Raw genomic sequence first — 18,738 nt, 5'->3', positions numbered from 1 at the left:
TAATGGCCAGATGATAGAATTAAGATTTGCACAAGAGCTCTGATCATTTTAATCATGCAGCTACATATACTTTTCAAGTTAAATCTGTCGAATTTTAAATAAATGTATCACCACAATATATTCAATGAACTTTTAGTTTTATTTTCTTTTTAGTTTGTATTTTGTGAGATTGCTTGGTAATGTATTAGAGGTATGATTATTTTTACATGACATTGTATTTTTCTTTTACTAGACAATGAAAAAGATGGATTCTTATGTAAATACCTTTATCACTGGAAGTGCTTAGAACAACATCAGAATCAACTCCTTTAATTTCTCTTCCGTCCAAACTTCAAAACCATGTGGATGCAAAAAGTGGATGTTTTCTCTTCAGTTAAGACACAACAGTATTATTCATAACGTGTAGGAATGGAACCCAATTCGATCTGTAGTGAGAAAACGAGCTCCAGAAACGTGTTTCAGTGCTTAAAAAAGTGAGATTAAAATCTATTTCCAATACACATTTTCCATTGACTCGAGAACAATGTGAATATTTTGGGATTTTATACTAAAAGTAAGTATATAATATGATTACCTTCTCATTAAGTGTTTTAGTTTAAGTGTGTTGGTGGCATAATATATGGGTGATTTGTTCTAAATTATTGTTCAAATGGGCTTCATGTTTATCTTGACTAATGTATTGGTCGATTTTTCAAACCGTGTTTCATGTTAATGTTTTGAAAAGTCAGAATTAGCAGATATCTCTTTATAAAAGAGTTGCAATATGTTTTACAAGTATTACATTTACACTATATCTGTAAGTATTGCAAACACGATTATTGAAACATTATTTGCTACGTATTAAGAAATGTATATGTTTTTTTAAAAATAAAATATGGTATTTGGGCTTCATCCACGATTAAAAAAATATAATAGATATAAGGATACTTGGGAAAATATGATACCTTAGAAACCTATGAGAATTTCAAATTGAATATATATCGGTGCACATCGGTCAGCCATAATGCAACTCGCATCAGATTCTAGGGCGTTCTACAATTGCTTGTAAATAGTATATTAAAATTTGATTCTTTCCAATGAAATAATATTTAACATGAAACATTTCTACCCAGATACACGAAAACACAAAAACGAGTATCTAATTTGCGTATGTTGACACTACATATTATGCTTCTAAATCAGATGACCGGTTTTCTGCTTGACATCAGGATGTTTAATAAATAAACCGGGATTGCTGGCTAATCAAAATATAATTTTCTATTTACATCTGAATAACAGTTTAAATTATTTTCTAAAATATGTTTTTAAGTTTAACAGGTTTTACAGTGAAAACAATGTGTATGCCTAACCAGCAGAAACAAAAATTATCAAGACAAATTTTCTCTCGAAAAACAAGTCATTGTGCTTCCAGTGGTCTCGCCCCTAAGCAAATAATGACCCTCATTTTTTCTGTCATCATATACAGCACTTTAATATGAAATTGCTTGTCATGGGTCGAACCGAAACACTAAATGTAATTTTGAGATAAATGAATGTAAATATTTATTGCATACAAACAAAAAACAAAATTCACCTTAAATACCTAACAAATGAATACGTAGTTGGCCATATCATTTTTATCATAAAATGATAAGAGTAAATACATCCAATGATCATTGAATACACATTTTTAAAAAATGTTTTAAACAATCTTTAAAACTAAAACTTCAATTTGTAGGTTCTTATTTTAAAAAATCTAGATTCATATTGTATTGTCTGTGATATGCAACTTCTTATACAAAAGAAGAATGAACAAAAACTCTCGGATGAAACTTATTTATTAAAAAAAAATTACAATGTACAAGATGTATCTATAATTATATCACACACACAAAACGGATTTAAAAAAATGGACTACATTGACTGGTTTTTTGTGTGCCCAAACGTGTCAGTAACAAACCGCATACACGTGTGCATGTATTAATATTGGTTATTTTGAAGAAGAAAAAATCGAATTATTATTTTCTCGGCATTTTTTAAAATTTTAGTCAAGCTTTACATATGAAATATGAACAAAACTATTTTTGAAGTTTATTTTCCAATAATTAAAAACGAAAGTTATAACGCAGCATAAATTTGTTTGACCTTCAGTAGAAGGACGGGGTTCTTTCAGCTTAAGTAATAGAAACATCTTTAAAGAATCTATTGTATTCCGATTTAATGATATTGAATTAACCAATTTCGATTATTCATTGGATAAACTTGAAATGGCATGAAATAAGTAATTGTACGTACAACTAAAACTTAATTATAGAAAAACAATATTCAAGTTCAAATCCAGCTTATATAAAACGGAGTAGTATTCAATTAAAAAGAGTAGAACATTCGAAATATGGTCAAAACTAAAGGTGATTGGAATGCTTGGGTCCATTACATGATTCTTGGATTACTTGTATTCCTGCATTTGCTTGGATCTCTAAAGGTAACTGTTGCAGCTCCAGCATCATGATCTAAAAAGATATTCTTTATTACAAAAGTTATTAATATTTTAGAGGGAAACGCCAATTTCTTTCTTTGTCAATTTTATTCCATTAATACTGAAGCACAACATCTTTAAAGCAATAAAATCAGAGCTTAAACATATTCAGTACTGCATTGTTTTCATTATTTAATAAGCCTTCTGGAATAAATCATACGACAATATTTCTTGTTACATGTAAGACAACATTTACTTGAAATTCATGTTTATTATTCTACCAATGAACCAGGTACATGCAATTCGGCAAAATTTTCGGCATTTTCTTTATAGTTCACCTGAACCGAAGGTTCAAGTGAGCTTTTCTGATCCAGTGTCTGTCTGTCCGTCCGTCTGTCTACCTGTCTGTCAGTCCTTTGGTCCGTCTGTATGCTTGTCTGTCCGTCCGTCCGTCTGTCTGTCTATCAATCCGCCTGTCTGTAAACTTTTCATAATTTTTACTTCCTCTTAAGAATAACATGGTCAAAATTATTCAAATTTTAGGTTTTAAAGAATGTTTTAAATTGTAAGAATAACGTACAAAACATTTTAAAACGCGAGATAAACATGAAACAGTGAAATAGAGTGTGTGTCTTTCAACTCTTTTTTAAAAGCTACTGCGCGAAAAGTGCTAATATTAACACAAAAATTTGGATATATAGTCAAAATTCTAAAGTTATTTAAAACGTGATCTTGGGTTCTTTGGGTTCAAAGTTTAACTTGGAAATTTATAGCAAGGGGAATTGTTTAAAAATATTCTATTCAACAACTACAATTCTTCAATTTGTGATATTACAATGCAATCTTCCTCTAATAGTGTGGATTCTAAATTGTAAAAACTGTGGCCCCCGGATCTATACCAGTGCCTCACGTAAGGTTCATAGTTTCACAAAAAAGATATAGGAAAACGTTAAAAAAAACTTCTAGTTAAGAACTATGATGCTACAATTTGTGAGATTTCAATGCAAACATCCTCTTCTCAAATAACAATGCTACAATTTGTGAGATTATAATGTAAGCATCCAAAGAGAGAGTAGTGTCTAAATTAATATGACCGTGATCCCCAGACCAATACTTGGTTCAAAGTTTCACGTAGAAGTAAATAGAATAAATGTTCAAAGATCTTAGGAAATTCATTAACATGTTGAGGCCTAGAAGAGTGGGATTGGTAAGTTGATGCATCTTAGATCTTAGGTTATGATGTCCAAACAAGTAGTGATCTTATTAATATGCATTGTGAAATATATTGTCAAACCTCTAACATATCAAAGTGTTCTCAAGTATCATTTGGCTAGAAAAGCTGATACTTATGTGGAAGCATCCTCAGGTAATATAGATTTAACGTTGTGAAAATCATGACCCAGAAGGGGGAGGGTGGGACCACAATGGTGGGTCAAATATTACATAGGAATATACAGAGGTACATGTAACTTTAAAAATCTTCTTTTCTGAAACTAGTCAGCCAGATTTGCTGTTACTTGTGAAAAATGATCCCCAGGAAGGGTAGATTCAAGTTTATCAAAATCGTGATCCCCAGGGGTTGAGTGGGGCTACAAGGGAGAGGTCTAAATTTTAACATAGGAATATTTAAAGCCTTGAAAAATCTTCTTCTCAGTAACCAATTTGCCAAAAAAGCTGAAACTAGTGTGAAAACATCCTCGGTTAGGGTAGATTCAAGTTTGATAAACATGACCCCAGGGAAAGGGTGTGACCACAGTGAAGGGGGGGGGGGTGAATTTTTATAGCGGAGTATATATAATTATTCTGTAATAGAAAAATTGTATGGCGGCAATTAGGGATATATGTAAAAGGGGAAAAATATATGTTTTGTAGAGATCTTGATTAGAAAAATATGAAGTAGTTTTCCCTAGATTGTTTCATTACACAAGATATCATTCAACTCATTATAATAGAAAAAAAAAACCATTTTACAGCAAATAACAAGCCCTAAAGGGTATTCAATTTGGTTAGCAAGGTATCATATTAGGTTTTAATCTTGGTCCTGTGGTTACTCAAATGGTGATTGTTATTTTGCATTCAACCCATTCATATTCGTATGGAAAGTGCTGATCGAACATTTGGTTGATTTGGATCACTAGCTATATTGATTTTGGTACTCTAGTGCATGTTTGAAAATGCAAAACTTCAAAGGGGATAAAGAATACTAAATATTTTAGAAAAGTTTGTTTGGGGGTATTGTGGAAAACCTTGTTACTTAATTTTCCACAAAATGCATAACTAAACTCACATGAATAGTGTTATTATAAGAAAAGGGGCTACTATGTGTTTGGGTTAATGCTATAATTTGTTTGCAACAATTTCGTGCGATTGCTTTACTTTTTTGGCCCATCCGTCCAAAAACAATGAATGAAGTTATATTCATTTTTATTATATTGATAGGATTTAAACATTCAACTATTAATGGTTAAGTTATTCATAATAAATAGCGAGACATTACTACATGTTGTTGAAAAAGTGATACATTTCATTGCTCTTATTGTTGATGTTCTTGTTATGTTTGATTTGCGTTCTTGTAATAATTGAGTTGCAATCAATGGAAATGTAATGATTGATTTGGGTATATCAGTAAATGTTATACTTACTAAGATCTTCAACAATTTAAGGAATATTTCTAAATGTACCGATTGCATCAATTCTACTTCAGCAACACATTGTATCACTGTTGATACTACCATATTTTTGTTTAATTAAGGCGAGTTACGTTTTAATTAAACGTCAATAGAATGCTCTCTATGGTGATCCATGTGGGATAAGAAGGTGGCAACATTGTATTCTGCAATGATCGCTACAATCAAAACACGCATGATTCATCAAAGAAATCATCAAATAAAGCATTTTATTGTTTATATTTACATTTGTCCTAGATCGTACAAATTTATAAAATTAACTAAATTACTGTTAATGTGCACCTTGAGTCTGGCAATATCATAATTATTTTATGCAGTCTGTGATTTTTCTTAGGCTATTGAAATTGAAGGATTAAACGAATTGACACACGGGCCGTGTAGATTCAGTCCTGTCAATTTCTACACAACTATGAATATACAACCAATTTCCGTAAGAAATCATCCTTCTTGCATGTAAATATTTATAAATGTGTCGCTATTTATGTTAAAAGTATCACGAATCTAATATGAACATTATAAAATCTATGATTGTAATAGTTATCAAAAATTCATATATAGCCGGGCTCTACTGGAAGCAGAGTCTTGGCTGTGGGCAAGCAAAGTTATTATGAATAACACAATCACAAATGTGCAAGGCGGAGTGAACGCATACTGAACAACTGATTATCTGAGTATATACTCAAGTTAACCAATATATATTTGGTTTATGTATACAATTGAAAATCATACTAACTACATGAATATGATCAATTTATTCTAATTATAAAAGTATAAAAATTATTCTTTAATATTAATTTGTGCATCACAAAACTATTGGAACAGTAATCAAAATTAATAGAAAAAGCTATTATAATTACACTGAACATTTTAGCTGTATTCGATTAAATTACGATTACAAGTAATCAAAAATCTCTTAGTTCACAGATTACTGTCAATTACTTGAAAAAAATTAATCATTACAATCGATTACGATTACTTGAGACCTTGCTGACCAAATTGAATACCCTACTGAGGAATCCAGCAAGGCATTGAAAACTATGCCGGTATTCAGTAATTCACTGTAATTTGTCAAACCAACTATTGTTACATGTAATAGGGACACACCTTAACTTCATGAAATATATCATTTGTGTCCCTCAAATACTGGTCCGAAGACTTTACGTGGCCTGTCATATAAAACATCATAAGAATGTAACGATATCTGAAATTCAAACATGCATTTGACGGGGATACATATATTCATTTTACTATATGTAATAACAATTAATCACAACATTTTTTGAGTGACTTCTTTGTTTAAATCATTAATCAAAATAAGAGCGGTATATGCATACACGCATTTATAGAGTTTTTATCGTTTTGGTTGGTTTTTTTTGGCCTATAATTAGTTTTACCTGTGTGATATTCTTTTTTCCTTTAAAATCTTGTCATTAGGATTCCCTGATTTTTCTTTTGAACATCTTACTTCTTCATAACTTAAAAAGAGTGAAGTTTGTAAATAGTGTACTTTTGTTTTCAAATAAATCATTTATTGTCTTATGGAACACCATAACCGTTTGCAACACACAAATATTCCTCATATCGTATGGTTGTATTTGGCTTTATTTAAGGAATAAGGAATCATTCTTTGAGTATTATGAGGTCGGGGTGTGGTCAAATTCAACAAAGCCCAAAGGGCTTTATGATAGATTTGACCGAAATTATCACCTCATAATATTCAAAGAATGATTCCTTGTTACTTATATTTATATTATTTCTAATTTGTTCACTTGAAAACAACATTATTTAAAAGCCACTATTTTTTTATATAGCATATGCTATGTATTACTAAGCGGGCAGGCAATACCGTTTCTCGGTTATGTTATAAAACACGCCCATTTAGTGTCACCCATGTTTTATGAAATTATTGTGTTATAGGGTTCAACCTTGATTTGTAATGTTATCACAGACAAAGATAGTTGAAAATGTAAATATATAATTTTCTTGCAAGATTAAGTTCTGCCTAATTATTTTAATCTTTCAAAAGTTAGATTAAAACAAAACGGCTAAACAGTAAAAACAGTCTTAACAGTTCTAGTAATCTTTATCTTTTCTTTTATTGTTTTTTTAACAGATACAATGCTCTTCCTGTCCAGTATCTCCATCAACTGTAAAGATTGTAGAGAACTGTCCAGATAGTGCAGAGAAATGGAAGGAAGCTGCTGCAAGAAAGAACTGTGCAGTTTATGCCAATCAATGTGATGAACCTGGGAGATTTGAGTATCATTGTGTCATTAACACATCTGTGAATGAGACATTGGAAATATGTGCTTATCGGAAGACAATACATTTAGGTATGAAATATATTATGCAAATTTTGATGTAAATCTTATGAAGAAAAGACAGAGTTAAATACTTGTAAATTTACCAATTTCATCCTGCAAAGGCAATGCATTTGATTTATAAACCGTATACATGGATGATTTTCAAAACTCTACCTCCGGACATCTTGAAACTAGGTGCAATAATAGAACGACAATCTGCAGAAACCACCCCTTAGGGGGGGGGGGGGGGGTCCAAGTGGAAGTAAGGAATATAATTGATAGTGTAATAAAATCGAATTTCAACCTAAGTTTTCAAAATAGTTACATATCTAAAATAGCATCGAGCACAGTGATGAATTTATATTAATGCAAGAAAAAGGAAAATGAAACGGAATGTAAACAAACTGTAAGCAATACTAATGAAAATTAAAAAACACAAAACTTTTACAACCATGATTCAGTTGGTATATTTGCTGTTAATACTAGTGGGTATCAAAGTCATGAGTAGAAAGTCTTTTAAATGTGAAATGGAGTCTTAAATTTAACCTGATGTTTTTGATCATCCATTGTATGCTATTAAAAGCTTATCTCGCTGGTCTATTTCAACGATGCAATTTGGAAATAGACATTTTTGAAAAGTATGCCTAAGGAAACAGTAAAACAATTCGCACAGTGTTAAAAATTTCTCATGAATTTAGAATGATTTTTAAAAAGAAGGTAAATTATAATTATTAATTTTTTTTTTGCAATTACTGTCACAGTAGTCGTTTTACTTTGAAAGAAATACCCAAAAAACTATTTGTCCAATTCGGCAAAATAATTCACTACCTTTACTTTTTCTTACTATTTCATTTTATTATATGGTTTGCACTTCGGATCTTGTTAATTCTGTAAACCGACCGCCTATAATTAGAGTTATATCCTGCAATTGAGCCACTTATTGACCAATGATATAAAGAGATAATTATTGCTCAATTAGCGATCACTTTTTTGTCAGAGCATTTGATTGAATTAACGCTACTTTATAGTATAGTCTTTTTTTTTCGGAGAAAAACTACAATGTAGCCAATTGATGTCGCTGCATATTTAATTTTGAGTCTTAAAATCTATTCAAAACCAATATCAATCGTTCTTTGCTGGCATATAGCTGTTTTCCTTAAAAATGTAATTAGGCGGGAAAATATGATTTACTGTATCTTATACCAGGACCATTTACACATCCATAAAATGGTCCATGGGCTTGATTCTATTAGGTTGATAATGTAACAGTGAACGTGATTGATCACAATTCCAAATATCTGGTGATCAATAAAAAATCAGTGCCAAATGTGTCTTGGTAAATACTTTTTATAAGTATTCGATCTTTTGGCCTCTTTGTTAAATTACAAGCCTTAAGTTAACTAGGCTTTGGATATTTCATATGTCGCTTTACTTTCTATAATCTTACTCATTTTTTCTTAACCATTGCCTATAATCTTGTGTTTGTTGTCAATTCCAGATGAATAACGGGATGTGCTATAACGGCAGCTAGTTAGTTAATAAAATCATCTTGTTGAGCTTCAGTATAACCGCGGGTTAATATTTTTTGGATTGGGATTTGTTGACTGGTATATGTTCTTTATACATCAGATTCTTAAAAAGCGAGCAAAACGTGAGGATTTAAATTAACGGAATAAAACAAATCCATTTAATTTTTACAAGTTGCACATAACGAATTCAGTACTATCAGCAAAAAAAGTACTGTTTATATGTTCATGACTTTCAAACAAAGTATGTCTCGCTTTTGATTTTTGAATATCACTCAGAAACTATACATCCCATAAACAATGCATCATATCTCACATGTATTCTAGATAAATTCATTATCAGTGTTTAAGTTATGTGTCTTCATTTCGAAAAATATAATCATGGAATCATTGACAGAATTATGTCGACGACCTTTTGGGTATAACATACCTTTATTTACGGTTGTGCCACCACTAGTCATTTACACTGTTTTAAGGAAAAGCACCGTTTGTATTACATATATACAAAGTACACGATACATGATTAGATGCTGGAACACTCATAATAAACAAATACGTCCTCACATATCATGCAAGTGAATAAACAACTACATGTAAATACTTTTATTAATCATAGAGCATTTATATTATTTATAGGTAGCTGCACAGAGTACAGTGAATCTGCAAATTTAATTCAACAAAGTTTTAAAGCCAATTGTAGTTTGTTTTCACAAAAACAATGTCCATATAGTTACAATTCAAGTGAGGCGTACAAGTGTAAGTAGTATTTATTTAATTTTTAAAAATTATTATAATATAACTATTGACATTAGATCATTCTTTCTTTCTTTTCTCGTTTAAACTAAAAATCTAAGATAACTTTGTTGATTTAAACAAAACTTAATTGTATTGGAAAGGAACCAAGCTTTTTTTTGAAACTTTATGAATGCTTATTACATGTAAGAATACAAGCAGTTTAATTAATTTCTCAATGTCTTTATATTATCAAACTTGCCTTTGTGAAGATTTATTAAGAAGATTGATACGTGCAAACCTTCTTTCAGAGAAATCGTAAAAACAATAACAAATGTATGAATAGCTCTTACAATCTACATTTTCACTCCGATATATTTCATATGGATAACGAAGGACACATATGTATAGAACTACTTACCTTTGTCAGGTCATATAAAACAGTTTAATATAGAATCTGCAATGTATAATAAATAAAGAAAACAGAAAGTATTCTACTCATTTGAACAAAAATATAGAGGAAAGAGATCAAGATCTTGGTGTTTTAGTAATAAACACCATTATATAGTGTTTGTTTTATTTTGCACTTCTTTTATATCACAGACCCTGGCTGTTATGACTTGACTAAACATAAAAAGAATCAGACCACTATTGGAACTACACAACCTTCACATACAGCTTCCACTACCATTCTGAAATATAATACGTCATCTCATTTGGAGAGGTATATATATAATATAATAAACAACCCATTTTTCCAATGTTAATGTTCATACTGCTTAGGCCGTTTTGATCTTACTTAAGTTATGCAATTAATGGCATATTATATGCTCTCTTCATTTCAGTTCTTGTTTACCAATGGTTTTTTGGATAGTCTATGCGGCATTTGTGTTTGTTTGTCAGTAATCGCTGGCAGATATTTTGAAAATTCTTAACGGGAGAAAAAAAAGGTAATTTATTTTGAAGTGAATTTATCTCTCTCGATGTCATATTTAACAAACAGGAGCACGGAGTGAATACTACTTCCAAAATTTGGTACATATAATACAATTTCAAACAGTATAGTTATCACTTTATCCAAATCATAAATGCTGAATTGTATATATTCACGATTTGACTTTTTAAAAGTTTAATAAAATGTTTGTTTAAAGTAGTTGAGAATCCTTCGTGAAATGATTTGTATTAACACTGTAAAATAGATAGTTATCATTTACCTGAGATCAAATTTACCTGATATTTTATTACTTTTACTATCACCATGATTCAGTGGTGTTGCAGAGAAGTGTATTACTTTATCAAAATAGACTAATGCATAGACAAAGATTACAAGTGCTTTATTATTTGTTGAGACTATGGAGATAATACAAATTGATTATATTAAACTAATATGCCCTACTAAGTTCGCCGTTTAACAAGTAGATACTAATTCGAGATGAACACAATTACTTACAATACACTTAAGGATGTTGTTTACTCAGGGTTTGAGTTCTCAAATTCGGATTCTTATAAAATTCAATGTCATGAGTAAAATTTGTTCTTAACATCAAAAGTATTCATGAAATGGAAATTTATTGACATACCATTCGATATTTTTACTACATTATGGAATTGGGCTCAAACAAAGTTGGACTTTTAGCAAAACAGAGGAAATTCGGATTAAAATTTTCAGATTTTGTTTTTCACTGAAATATCTTTGTTAGTACTGTAATATTCAAAGTTAAGATTTTATTTGTTAGTCAACATAATTTTGCATATTTTCTGTTGGTTTTATCACATTTTTTCGTTTAGATAATCGAATGACACGCATTACAAAAATATATAAAAATGCTTAAAAACGATAAAAGACGCCACATCTCAAAATTTTGATCATTGACCTCATATAAGTTTTATGCCTTCAGAGTAAGGTCAATATACCTAGTTTAATGCTCTAAATCTTTTAGTATTATCATCATTCAGTTTTTTTGCTAAATTGAATCAAAAAAGAGTAGAAATTTGAAAACTGTTAGAGGAAATTCGGACTGGAATATTTATAAAAATTGTGAATGTAAACTTAATGTTTTGTGTCTGTTCAGTGTAATTGCCATTCATAAACTGTATTTCATTGATAAAAGAGTTTAGCAATTTATATTATTTTCACAATTAAAAAAAATCTTAATCATAGTGAAAAAATTTTAGGGATTTTTCGTAAATTTTCAAAAAATATTCAATGACCATTATCTCAAAAAGTAGGTCATTGACCTACTTTTTTGAAAGTGAAAAATAGCACTACTATGATAACACACAACAGATGATTTTTCATTATCATCAGTGGAATTTTTTTTCATTCTGAGTAAAGGTATACCTAAAATTAGGTGTGTTAAAGAAAAAAACACCTGTCAAAGTCGCTGTCAAAAAAAAAAAAAAAAACATCTTTGTGACGCCTGTCTGTTAACTGAGTCATTTTTTTCTGTTGATAAGTATAATTGAAAATAAATATCTTTAGTTATTCGTACATCTCGCATCTTGCATGTATATGATTCGTAATGCCACTAATGAATTTATAAGTTTATATTGATTAACATTTTAGTTTCATACTTAATGATTAAGGTTAATTGTACTTTTTGTATATGTTAACATGGATGCAAAAATCAACCACTTTGTTTTAGATAAATGCTGTTTGTGAGAAAAAGAAGAAATGACTTTTTTTACATTTACCATTATCATGTCCCATATTTTTGCAGATTTTCAACTATAAAAAGACGTACATCAACGAAAAACACCAGTGAAGAGTGAAAGAGCAGATTTGCACTGCATTGTCTGGTAGTCTTTAAGGTGGGGGGATGATAAGCCTCCTCAATAACAATTTTATACATTTGCTATTGCATGATTGTCTGAATAATAAATTTTTATAAATCAATTTCCCTTTTTTCTGCTAACACTTCTTGAGATGGATAACAGACTGATATAACAATGAATGCGCATTATTCGCAGCTTTATGATAACGTAATATATTCGATACAATTTAATTTTTAATTTATTTTGTATGTAGATAGAAACGGTGACACAAAAACAAGTTTATGCGCATCCATTGTCCTTGCAGTTCATTTTTCAACTAACAACTATTCATTCCAATTTCATCTCTGATCTGCAGCATCCTGAAAAACAACTGAATTCTCAAATACTATCATTTATTAATAACAAATCAAAACAAAGTACAAATAAATAAATCACTAGTAGGGAGATTATAAACATTTTTTTTAAATGCCTGAAAACATTTTGAGATCATACAGTGTAAATATATATATATATATATATATATATATATATATATATATATATATATATATATATATATCAGAGTTGGGGTCAATTACTTTGAAAAGTAATTAATTACTTTCAAATACATTGACAATTTTATCAATTACTTGCAATTACAATTACATTGATTTTTTAAAATGTAATTAATTACTCTCAATTACTTTGATACATGTAATCAATTACATTTCAAATACTTTGGTTTATTTTTTTTTTAATCTTGAGAACATATACATATATTAACAGCATTAAGATATACAAAGCTTTATGTACGGTTATGTTTTTAAAGGTTGTTTGGTTCAGTTCAGATTTCTTGAAAATTTCTAGAAAAAATTTCTTTAACATTAAATTCATTCAGTACCATTGACTTCATTTTTGGTTCTGAATAATATTTTCTCTATAATGAATTAATTTGTATTCCCATACTAAAACTATGTTTATTCAGAAAGTACAACTTTCGTCAGTACAGCATATCAGTATATGAATAATAATTGCTATAATTCACAAGAATGAGATATTTTGACTCCCTTAAGTCTAAAATCAATGGGGGTTCTTGGGTATTAGAGGAGTTCACACCTCCACAAAATTAGATCTTTACCTATTGCCCTGGGCAGTGTGTTATGCTGTATAAACATATGAAACATTATGGGACATTTAATTTTTGCATAAACAAAAATCCATGTCAAACATGTATAAATACTATTTATCATTATAAGACACCTTTATTATATTTTAAACTTGAAAAAAAAAGTAATTGAGATGTAATTGAAAAGTAATTAAAAATACACAATATTTTTAGATGTATTTAAATACATTCAATTAGATTCAATTACAAATTACTTTCAATTACTTTGAAAAATGTAATTAATTACACTCAATTACAAATACTTTTTTCAATTACCCCATCCCTGATAGATATATATATATATATATATATATATATATATATATATATATATATTGCCTATTGGTTTCTTAGAAAGCTGATTTATGAAGCAATTCTTGATTTGTTAAAAAAAAATTAGGGATATTTTTAAGATTTTATTTTCAAGATTTGATTTCATATAAAAATCACCCAACTCCCAAACCCTTTACCCAGGGATCACGATTTCAAATAAAAGAATAATTTAAATTTACAGTACCTTAGCACAGAATAAAGTTTACTGAAAGGTCAGGAAATTTGGCAAAGCTCTGCCATTCAGTCATCTTTCAGTAACCTTTCAGTTGTATATCAGTTAACTGAACGGCACAGCTTTAACCTGTGTATGATAAATTCACATAAGCTTCAGCTTCTCTTACCAAGTAGATTTTGAGAAGAAGTGTTTAGAATACCTTATTGGAGCTTTCAGCTTAGAAAATAATGAAACTTTTCAAAAAGTAAAACTGGGGTCTACGAGAGCACCACATATATTACACGTAAGTGTCCTCGGTATTTTTACTCTTAACTTGCGAAAACTTCATAGCATAAGTATATTGCTACGACATGTTAATACTAGCTATAGTTAAGTTGTTTTCATAATAATAACAGCCTTTCGCTTTTCCGACGACTGTCTCTTTGATGGATGATAACATATTAAAGTCATGTGCCTCATTTAGAAAAGTGTTACCCCATATTCCCCTCGCCCCCCACCCCCTTTAAAAAAATCCAAAAAAAACTTCAAAGTCTTATAGTTAGTTGATGACGCATTAAATATATATTCGCAACAATTAAAATGATTTGAATTACCTCACTTATATTGGATATCTAACATTCTAACAAACAAAAATTATTGTTATACTTTCATGTTAAATACTGAAATATGATTGGTTAAGACGCAGTTCATAATCCGTTCTATTACCCGCAGCGTTAGCAACACACTTAGCAACAGGTAACATTTAAAATTTTTACATGCGCGAAAATTATGCGCGTACGGTTCGCTGTAGAATTCACGTTATTCCTATATAAAAGCAGTAAAATTTTCTTTAAAATTAAATCATTCAGTATAACAAAATAAATAGTGCCTGTTTGGGAGGATAACAGTTGAAATCGACACCCCTCAAAAACCATTGTCAACCTCCGCTTCGCGTCGGTTGACAGTGGTTTTCTCGGGGTGTCAATTTCAACTGTTACCCTCCCAAACAGGCACTATTTATATAATAGCATGTTTCAGAATGTTTAACCAAGCCTCTTTTTACTTCTTACTAAAAAATAAAAGCAGTTAATTAGAATCACTCAGAGTACTGTGCAACGGTATATTCAATAAGCGGTGTAAATTACATGTGGATACTTAAAATACCAGAAAACTTTAAAACAAAAAGCACAGGGGCTACATCGCTCACTTGAGCAACAATAGCCACAACTCTGATCAAATCAGCATTACAGTATCAAAATCAAAATATATTGACAACTACGGCCATATATTTAATACCTATCCCCTTTTGTTGTTTTAGTATTAGTCAGAAGATTTTCTCCATTCCTATATTAACACCCCCCCACCTTGTAGCCCACTTTTCTCTAGGGAATCGCGGTTTGATCAAACTCTGATCTTCACAACCCGTGCCTTCACAATGGTTTCTGCTTTTTGGACTGAATGCTTTTCAAGAAGATTTTTAAAGACTTTTCTCTATATATTCTTAAGTAAAAATTCGACCACATAGTGGCCCCACCCTACTTACATTATTAGCATCAAAACTTACGACTTTTCTACACTTTATACAACCATCACCCACTGTAAATTGTCAAGGGTGTTCGACATCATTGATTGCTGCTTCTTTAATAAAACTGGTTCTCGTAAATTTACTTATCCTGACATCGGTCATATACAAGACTATTTTGTTAAGAACCATTCGGATTGCATACACAAGTACTCTGAAGATGACATAAAAAAAGTTGCTTGCGTTTCTGATTGACATCACCGATGTATGTTTGGAAAATCGGGTCTTCAAACATTCGGTTGGAATTCCAATTCGCAACAAATGCACACCATTGACAACAGAACTACTAGTATGTCTATACATATATTCAAAGACTAACAATGTATAAATGAAAAAACAAGAAACAACTTGCTGTCAACTCAACATTTATTTATATGCATTATCAATTAACAAATGTTACTTCCATTCTTACGTGGACTCGATATATCCCAGTGAATCGGAAATAAAAGATACCACACACTCTGCGTCATATTTAGATATTTAACTAAAAAAACACACCAATAGTAACCTTATAATTACACTTTGTGATAACCGTGATGACCGTCAACTTTTCTTATTTATGTAGCATTAAACCTTCATCTCCTGTATATGGAGTTTGTGTTTCTCATTTGATTCGATAAACAAGAGCATGTTTTATGTATAAACAATTTCTAAAACCAAACATACTACTGACAAACAAGTTGATAAAACAAGACTACAGTATCAACAGTCCCCGTTAAAATCATTATTTTGAAAGTTTTATGGTGGATACAACGACTTTGTCAGCAAATAGGGTATTCCAGTATGCTGAATGTTGACTGTCGTTTTTCATATTTATACTTACTGTTAGGCCATTATTTAATAATCACTATATTGTCTGCGGATTTTTCCTTTTTCCGGATTCGAAAAAGAACATATAGCGGGTGTGACCGGTCAGTAGGTGATACACACTCCTCAATGGCACCTGATCCTGCCTCTAATTTTCGTAAAGGTCCGTGTTTGCCCTGTTACTGTTTTGTATTTTTCCTTCGGCGTTTGATTTTAAACACTGTTCGTTAACACCACATTTAATGTGTTAAAACTAGCTACAATATGATTTAATATATAGCTGCGGTTGTATTATATATGCTGTGTTTTTATACATAAATGAAGGTTTATAAAGCGTCAGAATTAGCATTTTTAATTCATGCGCATCAGTTAGTTACACAAAAAACAATAATAACACACTCTCCGTATCCCTCTCCCCTGTTATAAAACTAAAAAACAGTACACACTCTTGCGTAAATTGACACTTTGTGCAAACGTTTTTCTCTTTTTATATATTTGTATAAAAACACCAGTATGATTTAATCATTATGATATTGTTATATTTGATTTTTTTATGCATAAAATTTTTTTCAAAAGATTCAGAAATTACTGTAGTGGGATTACCTAAATGACCTAAAAAATGTTGTAACACGAACAAATTCATTGTAAATAAATATAAATATGAACAATACCTCTGCCAGTTGTCCACGTAGAGAAACGATGAAAATTGGTCACTGCGGTTTGAATAATAGATGGTACATCTGATTATAAAAAAGATAAAATATTGTACCATGTTGTATATGTATGTGAACCAAAGGTCCTGTATTTCACAATTTAGGTAGAGGGCTTCAGGTACATCATAACCATATACTTATTTTTTTTAATCAAATGTAAATATGTGGACATGTATAGGAAGGAAGAATGTGTACTATTTAACACATTCACTTTACATATAAAGCTACATTATATTTGCTCCGCTCTCTGGTTTAAGTCCCTGACCAAGGGGCCATGAATTTACAATTAGATAGAGAGCTTCATGGACATTATAACCATGTATTTAGTTGTTCTCAGATGTGTAGGGGAGTAGAGAAGAGATTTTTTACATTTCATACATTTTCAATACATGGCAGTACTCCCACCCTATGGCCCAAACATCTGACCCAGGAATCATTAATTTAACGACTAACTTCGAGGTAGAGGGGTTGGTGATTATTTAACTGCATTTATTTATTTTTTAGCCGGGCTCTGCTGAAAGCAGAGTCCTGGCTATAGGCAGGCAAATCGCCAATGTTACTATAAATAGCACAACTTCAAAAGTAAACAAAATACCAAACAGCGTCAAGGTAAAGCTCCCGATATACCAAATAGTTACACAAAGAGCCACGTTTTGTCAAAAGTGTTTGCATTTTGTTTCTTTTTTTTTAAATTTCGAATATTTAGTTTTCTTATTAATAACGTGTTTTTAAAACATTACTATGTATTTTGGACACATACAATGCGCATGAATTTCCATGAACTACTTTGCTGCCCGATAAAGAAATGGGGATTGAATATATAATGCTTGTTGCAAAATTCAAGGCAGCAACTGTTGAACTTTTTAACTTCTACTAGACAGACATATTTTTTGTTTATAGCCGCTTACAATATTTGCTCGCTCTCTGATGCTTTGCCGACATTGAAAGCATGAGAGAGAGAGAGAGAGAGAGAGAGAGAGAGAGAGAGAGAAAGAAAGATTTTCAGTCTTTACTACACAATATGCATAAAGACACACCAAAAGAGTCCGGCTTTCAGTACTTCAGTTCTTTGATTAAAAATTGTATTGGAGTCAAGAAGATTTTTGAGAATTTAGTCTGTTTTGGCATATTTGGCCCCGTCCATGAGACCCCGGGCATAGTATTGTAATAAATTTCACAATTTAGTTTTCTGTTATCCTAGAGATGCTTCAAGCAAAAACTGGTAAAAATAAGCAAAATAGTTTTCAAAAATTTTAAAAACGGATTTTTTTAAAGCAAGACAGACAACGCACGAGTCACGGCGACGAACGATGACCAAACAAAAGGTCACCTGTGTGACTCAGGTGACCTAAAAATAGTAAGTTTGACCTGTTGTAATAGTTCTACAGCCTGAAGATACATCACATGTATCATTGCTACAGTCACAATATCCTTGACATCTATATCCGTACAAAGGATACGGACATCTAGTTGTGCAATTTAGTCCGGTGTATCCTGGCATGCATTCTGAAAAGAATGAGAAATATC

General features: G+C 30.7%; 1 long non-coding RNA gene across 1 annotated transcript; it reads left to right on the top strand.

Annotated features, from left to right (window-relative positions):
* Window positions 1–245: 245 nt before the first annotated feature.
* LOC128168745 (uncharacterized) lies at window positions 246–12,521 on the top strand. Its single transcript, XR_008241446.1, has 6 exons — window positions 246–553; window positions 7,256–7,475; window positions 9,608–9,727; window positions 10,307–10,427; window positions 10,549–10,653; window positions 12,424–12,521. It is a non-coding gene; the product is annotated as an uncharacterized LOC128168745 (long non-coding RNA).
* The last annotated feature ends 6,217 nt before the right edge of the window (window positions 12,522–18,738 follow it).

Source organism: Crassostrea angulata, unplaced genomic scaffold (genome assembly GCF_025612915.1).
Source record: "Crassostrea angulata isolate pt1a10 unplaced genomic scaffold, ASM2561291v2 HiC_scaffold_45, whole genome shotgun sequence".
NCBI classification, from domain to species: domain Eukaryota; kingdom Metazoa; phylum Mollusca; class Bivalvia; order Ostreida; family Ostreidae; genus Magallana; species Magallana angulata.
Note: the sequence above shows the minus strand (reverse complement) of the source record. Positions and strands in the feature narration are given on the sequence as shown.